At 47.5% G+C, this 12,658-nt stretch overlaps 1 protein-coding gene across 13 annotated transcripts in view; it reads right to left on the bottom strand.

Annotated features, from left to right (window-relative positions):
• Positions 1–12,658, bottom strand: part of GTDC1 (glycosyltransferase like domain containing 1) — a 471,831-nt gene that overhangs the window by 413,674 nt on the left and 45,499 nt on the right. The window lies entirely within an intron of this gene.

The following is a 12,658-nucleotide window of genomic DNA, read 5'->3' as shown; positions in this document are numbered from 1 at the left end:
TCAGTCAGGGCTAAGGTATCCTGCTCTGCAATAGGTGCAGAACCTATTTAGAGACGATAGGGTAGTCAGGGTGTTGTTAATCTGCCTAGGGGTCTCCACTCCCCCTTTCCCTAGTTGCTGGGCTTCCCCCCTTTTCCCATCGTCGTACGCTGGGTTCTTCACTAGCGTGACATTGGCTGAGTGTTTCAACCACTCCATTCTAGCAAATGCCACTGATCAAAACTTTAAAAGTTTTCCAATTATCGTTGCTCTTTAATTTCAGCAGTGTGGCTACATCCCGTAGAGGCTTGAGCAATCATGATCATGCACATGAAGGGGTTAATGGAGTAACGAGCCTTCGGAATTGTCAGACCTAGGGCTCATTCAAAAGAGTTTATCTGTGTGTTGTCCATATACAAAACGGATAGAATACAGACAGTGCATGGACAATGGAGTGATTTTCTGCGTGAAAAAAAAAAAAAATCACAGGGTGCAATACTATGATCCCATTTTTGGATGAGAATCATCTGTTAAACTCAATGGGTGTGTTAAAAAAATAAGACAGATGCCATATGGACACCATCTGTATGGCATTGATTGCAATTGTTAACATGGATGTGATATAAATGTTAAAGCGACAACACAACGGGGCTACAACAAAATCGTGGTGCCATTGTCCACCACGGTTGCACGGCTGGCAGCTCCATGTGGTCTTATATGTTGATGAAGGCCAAATGGAGCTAGGAGCCAGTCAAGTGTTTAAAAAAAAATCGCTTGATTTTGCAAGGGAACCGCTGTTTCACTGGCGAAACCGTGCGATTTTTCAGGCGATACAGCTGCAAAATCAAGTGAACAATGAAAAAACTGCAGCGGTGACTTCGTCCGGCCTTACCCATAGCTCTTCCAAACCAAAAATGAAATACTGTTTAAACCTCAGTCAGTTTGAAGCCAAGCGAGTATATTTTTGAAAATGTGAAAAAGGAGCAATCAGCTCACCTGTCCAGGTACATGGCAAAATACTCCAGTAATAGCAACAGTGCAAATGATAGCCAGACTCACATCTTATTTTTTTATTGAACCAGTAGAATAAAAAAGCATAAAAAAAGAATTGAACACAACAGCACAAAAAATTAAAAAGGCAGAAAAGAAGTATCTGCTGAGCTCCCAGGCAACATGTTTCAGACCTGCATGATCCTTTTTTTTTTGTCAAGGCTTGACAAAGGACCATGCAGGTCTGAAGCATGTTGCCTGGGAGCACAGAGGATTTTTCTTTTCTGCCTTTTTAATTTTTGTGCTGTTGTGTTCAACCATTTTTTTGTGCCCTTCATACTACTGGATCAATAAAGCAACTCTTTTATAAAGTTGAGCGTGCCGGCTATCGTTTGGACTGCAAGTATATTTTTGGAATACAAGAGGCACAATAGGATCTGGGGCATTTCTTGTAAGCGGAAGGAGAATGCAAAAAGTCCAGGCAGAGGTTGGATTAAAAGCAAAATGTCCCCAGTCCTAAAAGCCCAGCAAAGTTTTTCCTAAGAAATTGGCTATTGTGAACAATTAGATAGTAAGCTCCATGGGTTAGGAACCGATGTGAATCAATATTCCAGGTGTAGAGCTCTGTAGATCATGCTCGCTGTATATGAATAATGGATCATAAAAGCTACGAGATCCTCCATGACCATTCTGCATCATTTAATAGGGGCTTTGTCGTCTTACAAAGGCCACAAATGGAATGTTTCCATTGTTAATAGATGATCTGTGGGGCTCAGAGACTATTAAACACTTCCATTTAACACCTAGTGCTAAGGACGAGGAAAGTTAAGTTTACCCTAATGCAATGCAAGGCAGAACTGTATGTCACTTGTTATTGTGTTTGACATCAACATTAATTTTTCCCCTCCGGCCACTATTTAAGCAATTGGAACAAGGTGAGGTTTATGAAGCCACAGGGCTTATCTGCAAAGAAAGGACCTGAAGTAATGTGAGGAAAAATACAGGAGAGAATGATAGCTCCTGACAGCTTCTGTATCAGCATTTCCTTCCAGGAGACCAACATCTTTATGTTCACAATTGTGCAAAATGCAGAAAAACCTTAAGGTCATCTTAAAGTACAGTTAGTTTAATGCGCAAATATAGAAGTCATATTTAGGAAGGGAAAAATATATAAATATATTTCTGTGACCTTAATTTACATTAAACGATTTATAATGTAATTTAATTAAAAAATAATATATAGTAAATTTTTGCATATGTCTTAAAATGCTTCATGCCATCATAAAATGTTATGGTATAGTGTCAGGACATGCCATAACTTTATATACAGTACTGTTCGACCCCATGTGGTGCTTCTGCCCTTTCCTTTGACACTAAACCTATAAAAGCTAAAACATGTTTTGATAAACATACCAGTCTAATATGTCCAGGAGCTGTTACTTGTCATCCACCTCATTTACTGGGCAGTCCCTCTTTAACAGCATTCTGACAGCACTATAGGTGCTGGAACTCCCCCCCCCCTTCACATTCCACTATGCATTGCTCCAGCTTTTGTCCAATGGTTTGCCTGCCCTGAACTGAAAACCCATCTCTCTATTATGTCTGTATACAATTTGGCACACAAGAGAGCAAAATCAGAAATATTGAGTCGCCCTTACTTCCTGTAGAGAGCCAAAGACTCGCCCCCACTTCCTGTAGAGACAAAAACCTGCCACAACTTCCTGTAGAGAGGCAAACACACGCCCCCCTTCCTGTACCGAGACAAAGACACGCCCCCCCTTCCTGTACCAAGACAAAGACCTGCCCCCACTTCTGTATAGAGATTAAAAACTGCAGCAGTGACTTCATTCAGCCTTACCCCGAAGATCTTCCAGACCAAAAATTAAATACTATTTACATTTAGGTCAGTTTTAACCGAAGTAAATATGTTTTCCCAGTATGCACTGCTTGTGCTATTGTCCAATGGCTTGCCCGCCCTGAAATGAAAACCCACTGTAAGGTTGCAGACGGACAGGTTGTGGACGGGAGGTATGTGTCCCCAAGGTGCCAAGCCTTGGTGAAGTAGGACTCGGAAAAGCAGGCTCCAGCACACATAGCGCTGAGAGGCGTTAAATGGGCCCGGATAAAAGGGCCGGGTTTTACGAGTAGCTGAAAGAGTTGGGGGGGGGGGATATCAGCTGCTCACTTACCTCCGGTTAGGGTCTTGGAAGACCTGATTTAAGACAGCTGCGCCTGTCTCAGTCTGTCTATGTGTTGTGCAAGGTGAGCAGACCTTGCATGTGCGGCTCTGACTCTGCTGGAGGCAGAGAAAGGCACTTCATTTAAGCGTCCGAGGCCGTGCTGCATGGACTGGTTATTTTGAGTTTTGTTCAGTTATATCTTTTAGTGCCAGAAAGAGGCTGTTATGTTTTGTTTTCCTGTCTGGTTTATGGACACTCAATAAACCACCAGTTTGTTTTGGAACCTGCGGACTGCATTCATGTGTGAACCTGCGTTTACCCAGAGCTGATCCTTCACACCACCTATTAAACCGGTATGCAGTTTGACACACAAGAGAGCAAAAGCAGAGACACAGCACTGTCCCCACTCCCTGAAGAGAGGCATAGATCCACCTCCACTTCCTGTAGAGCACACAAACTCTGGCCCACAGGATCCATGTATTTGGCCTGCGACACCAGAACCACCATTCCTATGTGGGGCCATTATTCTGTATGGAGGACTACAGTAGAGACCAAAAGTTTGGACACACCTTCTCATTTAAAGATTTTTCTGTATTTTCAGGACTATGAAAATTGTACATTCACACTGAAGGCATCAAAACTATGAATTAACACATGTGGAATCATATACTTAACAAAAAAGTGTGAAAGAACTGAAAATATGTCTTATATTCTAGGTTCTTCAAAGTAGCCACCTTTTGCTTTGATGACTGCTTTGCACACTCTTGGCATTCTCTTGATGAGCTTCAAGAGGTAGTCACCGGAAATGGTCTTCACTTCACAGGTGTGCCCTGTCAGGTTTAATAAGTGGGATTTCTTGCCTTATAAATGGGGTTGGGACCACCAGTTGTGTTGTGCAGAAGTCAGGTGGATACACAGCTGATAGTCCTACTGAATAGACTGTTAGAATTTGTATTATGGCAAGAAAAAAGCAGCTAAGTAAAGAAAAACGAGTGGCCATCATTACTTTAAGAAATGAAGGTCAGTCAGTGCGAAAAATTGGGCAAACTTTGAAAGTGTCCCCAAGTGCAGTTGTAAAAACCATCAAGCACTACAAAGAAACTGGCTCACATGAGGACCGCCCCAGGAAAGGAAGACCAAGAGTCACCTCTGCTTCTGAGGATAAGTTTATCCGAGTCACCAGCCTCAGAAATCGCAGGTTAACAGCAGCTCAGATTAAAGACCAGGTCAATGCCACACAGAGTTCTAGCAGCAGACACATCTCTACAACAACTGTTAAGAGGAGACTTTGTGCAGCAGGCCTTCATGGTAAAATAGCTACTAGGAAACCACTGCTAAGGACAGGCAACAAGCAGAAGAGACTTGTTTGGGCTAAAGAACACAAGGAATGGACATTAGACCAGTGGAAATCTGTGCTTTGGTCTGATGAGTCCAAATTTGAGATCTTTGGTTCCAACCACCGTGTCTTTGTGCGACGCAGAAAAGGTGAACAGATGGACTCTACATGCCTGGTTCCCACCGTGAAGCATGGAGGAGGAGGTGTGATGGTGTGGGGGTGCTTTGCTGGTGACACTGTTGGGGATTTATTCAAAATTGAAGGCATACTGAACCAGCATGGCTACCACAGCATCTTGCAGCGGCATGCTATTCCATCCGGTTTGCGTTTAGTTGGATCATCATTTATTTTTCAACAGGACAATGACCCCAAACACACCTCCAGGCTGTGTAAGGGCTATTTGACCAAGAAGGAGAGTGATGGGGTGCTACGCCAGATGACCTGGCCTCCACAGTCACCAGACCTGAATCCAATCGAGATGGTTTGGGGTGATCTGGACCGCAGAGTGAAGGCAAAAGGGCCAACAAGTGCTAAGCATCTCTGGGAACTCCTTCAAGATTGTTGGAAGACCATTTCCGGTGACTACCTCTTGAAGCTCATCAAGAGAATTGCCAAGAGTGTGCAAAGCAGTTCTCAAAGCAAAAGGTGGCTACTTTGAAGAACCTAGAATATAAGACATATTTTCAGTTGTTTCACACTTTTTTGTTAAGTATATAATTCCACATGTGTTAATTCATAGTTTTGATGCCTTCAGTGTGAATGTACAATTTTCATAGTCATGAAAATACAGAAAAATCTTTAACCCCTTCCCAACCCGTGTCACACCGTTTGTGACATGGAAAACAGTTCGTTCCCGACCCATGTCACAGCGTCTGTGACATGGAGGGAAAGAGCCCCTGCAGCGCCTGCGAGCGGGGTCGCTCAGGTTTCACAGTTGCTACTGCAACTGGACATCCTGAAGTCGACCCCCCGGGGGGTGGATTAACCCCCCCATGCCTGGGACCCCTCCGATTGGCTGTTTCATTTTCACTTTTAATGAAACTGCCAATCGGTATGAATTAAATATTTCACCAATGAAAATTGGTGTAATATTTAAATCTGGGCATGGCCTGATGCTTACAGCATCAGCCATTGGCTGGGGGGAGTGTCACCTCTGTCCCCCCCTCCCCCCAGATCTGATTGGGGGGCTAGCGTCACATGGATACTAGCCCCAATCAGATGTGGAGGGAGTTTTTAATGATGCCGGCCGTTGTGGACCCTCTGCTGCTGCCCCCTGTGGACCCTCTGCTGCTGCCCCCCCCGTGGACCCTCTGCAGCTGCCCCCCCCCGTGGACCCTCTGCAGCTGCCCCCCCGTGGACCCTCTGCTGCTGAGCTCGTGGATCGCTTCTGCCGCCGCTGATCGCCTGCTGCCGCCGCTGATCTGCATCAGGTAGTATTGCCCCCGCTCCCCCCGACCCCCCCTCCACTCCACCCTGCCCCCCCCTCCACCCCGACCCCCCCTCCACCCCCCCTCCACTTTCATACCTGCACCCCGACCTCCGCCTCTGCTCCCTCTCCCACGTCTTCATCCACCGGCTGCTGCTCTCCTTCTGACAGCCGGTGGACTGTGATCACAGCAGCAGCAGGCTCAGTGTAAATGCCCTGCTCCTGTGATCAAGCCCACCATCCCCCAGTCCCAGTGATATCACCCCCCATCTCCCAATAATCACCCCTCCCCCCAGTGTTCACCCCCCCTGTCCCCAGTGTTCACCCACCCCTGTCCCCAGTGTTCACCCCCCCCTGTCCCCAGTGTTCACCCCCACCTGTCTCCAGTGTTCACTCCCCATCCCCAGTGTGCACCCCCCCATCCCAGTGATCACCCCCCTGCTGCTGGCTCCTGCTCCGCTTTCTGCCCCAGTAATCACCCCCCTGATGCGGCCGGCCTCCTACCCCCCTTGCTGCTGCCGGCTCCTGCCCCAGTGATCACCCCCCTTGCTGCTGCCGGCTCCTGCCCCAGTGATCACCCCCCTTGCTGCTGCCGGATCCTGCCCCAGTGATCACCCCCCTTGCTGCAGCTGCTGGCTCCTCCATCTCTTCAGCCCCCCCCCTACGCCTGACAGCAGAAGGTTACACCAAGCACACACACACACACACGTACACTCACACTATAATAAAGTTTCGATTTTTTTTTTTTTTTTTTTTTACACACGCACACAGCACACAAAATGTCCCGCCCGTCCCACTCATCCCAGTCTAGGGCGTACTCAGCTTAGGAGGCTACAATATACCACACCGCACACCAACCTGACATACACTACACAATGGTGTCCACTAACAAATTGGAACCATGTTGCGTTTGGAGAGTCCCTGTGTGCCCAAACATTGGAGCTCCCCAACAAGTGACCCCATTTTGGAAACTAGACCCCCCAAGGCACCTATCTAGATGCATAGTGAGCACTTGAAACCCCCAGGTGCTTCACAAATTGATTCATAAAAATGAAAAAGTGGAAAAAAAAACACTTTTTTATTTTTACGGATTAATATACTGTTACCTATGTGAAAATTAAAAAATTTAGGCTAAAAGAAAATTTTTGTTAGAAAAATAAAAATGTTCATTTTTTTCTTCCATGTGGCTTTAGTTCCTGTGATGCACCTGAAGGGTTAATAATCTTCTTGAATGTAGTTTTGAGTAGCTTGAGGGGTGCAGTTTTTGGAATGGTGTCACTTTTGGGTGTTTTCTGTCATAAAGACCCCTCAAAGGGACTTCAAATGTGATGTGGTCACTAAAAAAATGGTTTTGTAAATTTTGCTGGAAAAAAGATAAATTGCTGATGAACTTTGAACCCTTCAAACTTCCTACCAAAATTTTTTTTTTTTCCCAAAATTGTGCTGATGTAAAGTAGACATGTGGGAAATGTTATTTATTAACTATTTTGTGTCACATCACTCTCTGGTTTAGTAGAATAAAAATTCAAAATTTGAAAATTGCAAAATTTTCAAATTTTTTCCCATATTTTTGATTTTTTCACAAATAAACGCAAATATTATCGACCTAAATTTAATACTAACATGAAGCCCAATATGTCACGAAAAAACAATCTCAGAATCGCTGGGATCCGTTGAAGTGTTCCAGAGTTTTTACTTCGTAAAGGGACACTGGTCAGAATTGACAAAAATGCCAAGGTCTTTAGGGTCAAAATAGGCTGGGTCCTGAAGGGGTTAAATGAGGTGTGTCCAAACTTTTGGTCTGTACTGTATGTGGGGCCCATTATTCTCTATGGAGGACAAATTGAGGCCCATTATTCTGTGTGGAGGACTATGTGGGGCCCATTATTCTGTATGGAGGACTATGTGGGGCCCATTATCCTGTATAGAGGTCTATGTGGGGCCCATTATACTGTATGGAGGACTATGTGGGGCCATTATACTGTATGGAGGACTATGTGGGGCCCATTATACTGTATACTGGTTGGCACACAAATTTGTCCAAGTTTTTCATTTTGGCCCTCTGTGTGTTTGAGTTTGACATCCCTACTGTAGAGTGACAAAAACCTACCTTCACTTCCTGTAGAAAGAAAAATCCTGCCCATTACTTTCTGTAGAAAAACAAAGACCCGCCCCCGACTTCCTGTAGAAAGACAAAGACTTCCTGTAATCTATCTCAGTATCTCTGCAGGTAGACACGGATTACACCTCACAACAGGCAGCAGATTAAACAGACAGCAGGCACGCAGTAAAAGGCACGTCAAAGTGATTTTTGGGGGTAACACATTATTGTTCTTAAATAAACACATTTACAGATTGTCTATTTGTCGCATTAGTTATCACATGATATAGAGTTCTCTGATAGTACAGTGACCATGTAAAGATGAGTGGCGGTCACAGATTCATAATCCCACTGATCAGTCAGTAATGAAACCTAAAGGTATGCAATCACTTCCTATGATGCTAAATCATCTTTGAAAGGATTAGACACATTTAAAAATATTGTTTTCTTGCAGAAACAGCTCCACACATTCTACAGGTTCAGTGCTGTACTGCAGCTTCCTTCCTTGTACCTCTATGGCGCACACACTGCGAAAAGAAAACAAGATCACACGACGTGGCCGTCTGAAATCAATGACTAGCTTTTTTCATTTCTGTGCTGACCCTTAGCTGCGGCGTGCATTCCTGAAAATATGCCAAATGTAGCTATAGGGATCCGTGCTCCTGAAGTTTATAAATCCTTTTTTTTCAGCCATATGAAATGGCATAATCTGTTGGGCAGCACAGTGGCTCAGTGGCTAGTGTTACGGATCCGGGTGGTGGAACCTCTGTGCTGCAGTGCAAGGAGGGACCAGAGGGGCGTGACTAAGTATCTACTCTGACTGACCAAGGTCACACGGTGGCTCAGTCGACTCCGTGAACCAAGCAGGCAAGCGGGCACGGCAGGTAACAGGCAGGTGCTTCCAGGTAAGCAGGCTGGCGGGCACAGCAAGTAAGCAGGCTGGCGGGCACGGCAGGTAACAAGCAGGTGCTACCAGGTAAGCAGGCTGGCGGGCACGGCAGGTAACAGGCAGGTGCTTCCAGGTAAGCAGGCGGGCAGAGCCCATAGACAGACTGGCAGACTGGACTGTAGGCAGACTGTCGGGCTGGAAAGTAGTCAGACTGGCGGACTGGACTGAAGAACAGACTGGCAGACAGGACTGACTTGCAGAGGACCTGAGGGCTGAAGCAAAGTATCACAGAGCAACAACCTTGCATGGGCACCTCCATATTGGAGGAGGTGCCTTTTATAGAGAAAGTCCTCCGGCCGGGGACTTTTTAGGACGGCGCACGCGGCCCCTTTAAGAGGGAGGGAGCGAGCATGCACGCCCTAAGCACAGAGCCAGGGAAGCTGCGAGTACCAGCAGCCACAGCATGGAGGCCGGAAGACGCCAGAGCAGGACCACGGTGGTAAGGGGGATGGCGTCTCTGTCTGGCAGGGGGCAGAGACGCCGATGCTATAGTACCCCCCCACACACACACCTTTACGCCCCCTCTTTTTTAGGCCAGCAAGAAATTCTTTAAGAAGAAGAGGGGCATGGATGTTCTGCCTGGGTTCCCAAGACCTCTCCTCCGGGCCAAACCCCTTCCTATCCACCAGAAAAAATGTTTTACCTTTTACCCTTTTGGTGGCCAAAATGTTCTCTACCTCATAGACGTCCTCAGCGGAGACTGGAGCTGGAGTGGTACCTGAATCATCAGAAAAAGAATTAAGAACTGGTTTGAGGAGAGATACGTGGAAGGAGTTGGGAATCCGTAAGGTGGCCGGGAGTTTTAGCTTGTAGGCCACGGGATTGATTTGCTTGAGAACCGCGGACCCAACTTATATGATGGTATTTTGAGCCGAACATGTTTGGAGAAGAGCCAGACCCCGTCTCCCGGACGGAATTGAGGCGGATCCAGACGTCTCTTATCGGCATGTTTCTTCATCCGCTCAGAGGACTAAAGAAGTGCGGATCTAGTGTCTTCCCAAATAGTAGAAAATTCGCTGACCAGAGACTCCGCAGCAGGATTGTCCACAGAAGCGAAGGAACAGGGATTTGGAAGAAGACTCACTCCCATGGATGTTATAGGAGAACTCAGCCCATGGTAGGAGTTCAACCCAATCGTTATGGTGAGCATTGATGAAATGCCGGAGAAAGCTGGTAAGGACGTGGTTGATACGTTCCACTTGACCATTGGACTGAGGATGATAAGCAGAGAAGAAATCCAGGGTGACATCCAGCAGCTTACGCGTAGCTCTCCAGAAGCGCAAAGTGAACTGGACCCCGCGATCAGACACAATGTGGAGGGGCAGGCCGTGGAGACAAAAGATGTGATGGATGAAGTCCTTAGCCAGCACAGATGCGGACGGGAGACAAGGCAGAGGGATGAAGTGGGCCATTTTAGAAAAGCGGTCAGCGACCACCCAAATAACAGTACTACCGGCAGAAACAGGGAGATCCGTAATAAAGTCCATAGTAATGTGTTGCCACGGAGCGTAAGGTACGGGTAGAGGCAGGAGAGGGCCGGCAGGAAGATGCCTGGGAACTTTGCTACGGGCACAGGAGGAATAAGCCATGCCGAAATCCGCAACATCCTTGCGTAGAGAAGGCCACCAGTAATGCCGGGCGATGAGCAGGAAAGGTCTTCCTCTGGCCTGCATGGCCGGCTAGTTTGGATGAATGACCCCAGAGAAGAACCTTCTTACGATCCGGAACAGCTACAAAAGTCTTACCGGGTGGAAGACGAGACAGGTCAAACCGAGCCACAGTGATTACACTGGAGGGGTCGATGATATGCAAGGCTCCTCCTCTTGGTCGGAGGACAGGAATGAGCGGGATAGAGTGTCGGCTTTAACATTCTTGTCCTCAGGGCGGTAATGTAGAGTAAAGCAGAATCGGGCAAAGAACAGAGACCACCGGGCCTGAAGCGGATTGAGTCTCTGGGCGTTTTGTAAATAAGCCAGGTTTTTGTGATCGGTGTAGATGATCACCGGGTGCAGAGCCCCTTCCAGCAGGTAGTGCCACTTCTCCAGCGCCAATTTGATGGCAAGCAGCTCACGATCTCATATGGAGTAGTTGCGCTCGGACGAGGAGAAGAGCTTAGAGAAGCCGCAGGTTACCATTCTCCCGGACGGGGATTTCTGGGTGAGCACCGCTTCGGCTCCTGAGGAGGAAGCATCAACCTCTAGGAAGAATTGCTTGTTGCAATTAGGACGGTGCAGCACAGGGGCGGAGGAGAAAGATTGTTTAAGGGAGACTAAAGGCCTCCTCCGCTTCGAAAGTCCATTCCTTGGGATTTGCTCCCATACGGGTGAGCGCGGAGTTGGGAGCGGTCTGGGAGGAGAAATGAAGGATGAAGAGGCTGTAATAATTTGCGAAGCCCAGGAATCGCTGAATCGCCGAATCGCCTTCAACCCCTCCGGTCGGGGCCATTTTAAGACGGCAGAAACCTTCTCGGGATCCATCCGAAGACCAGTCTCAGAAATAATATATCCCAGGGACGGAAGGGAAGTCTTCTCGAAGAGACATTTCTCAAATTTTGCGTAGAGACAATTCTGCCAGAGCCGTAGCAGAACCTGACGAACATTCCTCCGGTGTGTGGGCAGATCCGGAGAGAAGACCAAGATATCGTCCAGGTACACCACTACGCAAGAATACAAGAGATCACGGAAGATGTCGTTAACCAGCTTCTGGAAGACGGCTGGGGCATTACAGAGACCAAAGGGCATCACGCGGTATTCATAGCGACCGTCTCGGGTGTTGAATGTCGTCTTCCACTCGTCTCCCAGGTGGATCCGGACCAAATTGTACGCCCCACGAAGATCGAGCTTGGTGAAGACCCTCGTGCCTTTAAAGGCGGTCAAACAGCTCTGAGATGAGAGGCAGGGGGTACTTATTCTTGATGGTAATCTGGTTAAGACCCCTGTAGTCGATACACGGCCGTAGTGAGCAGTCTTTCTTTTTAACGTAGAAGAATCCTGCACCAGCCGGGGAAGTAGATTTCTGAATGAATCCCCTAGCAAGATTCTCCTCGATGTACTTAGACATGGCCCGGGTCTCAGCTAGTGACAAGGGGTAGATACGCCCGCGGGGAGGAGAAGCACCGGGTACCAGGTCGATAGGGCAATCATATGGCCTATGAGGTGGTAGTGTCTCCGCTTCCTTCTTGTCGAAGACGTCCACATAGAACCAGTAGGGTGCCGGCAGACTAGGTAGATTAGCCAGAGTAGACAGAGGTTGAGCCGGACGAACCGGAACCAGGCAGGTCTCATGGCAATCCTTCCCCCAATGGAGCACCTCACCAGATCGCCAATTCAGGACGGGTTCATGTCTCTGTAGCCAGGGTAGACCTAGCAAAACTGAGAGAGTCTGGATAGCACATGAAAGGAGATCCTCTCCGAGTGCAGCATTCCCACCTAAAGGGTTACAGGCTCTGTGACGAGCACGATGGTCTCCGGAAGGAGTCTCCCATCCACGGAAGCGACTGCCAATGTTTCGGCCAGACGTTTGGTGGGAATCTGATACTTCTCCACAAGGGCCTGAAAAATGAGATTCCAAGCGGCTCCGGAATCCAGGTGGGCAGTCTCAAAGAAGCGGGTCTCACCACTGGAAATAGAAACGGATAGAGTCAAGGACGGAGAGGATTTACTCTTGTCTAGGACGACCTCTCCTAGCGGTCATAGAC

The sequence above is a fragment of the Phyllobates terribilis genome, unplaced genomic scaffold (genome assembly GCF_046119375.1).
Source record: "Phyllobates terribilis strain yellow unplaced genomic scaffold, ASM4611937v1 Scaffold_9__5_contigs__length_417890890, whole genome shotgun sequence".
NCBI lineage: Eukaryota > Metazoa > Chordata > Amphibia > Anura > Dendrobatidae > Phyllobates > Phyllobates terribilis.
This window is presented reverse-complemented; position numbering and strand designations above follow the sequence as displayed.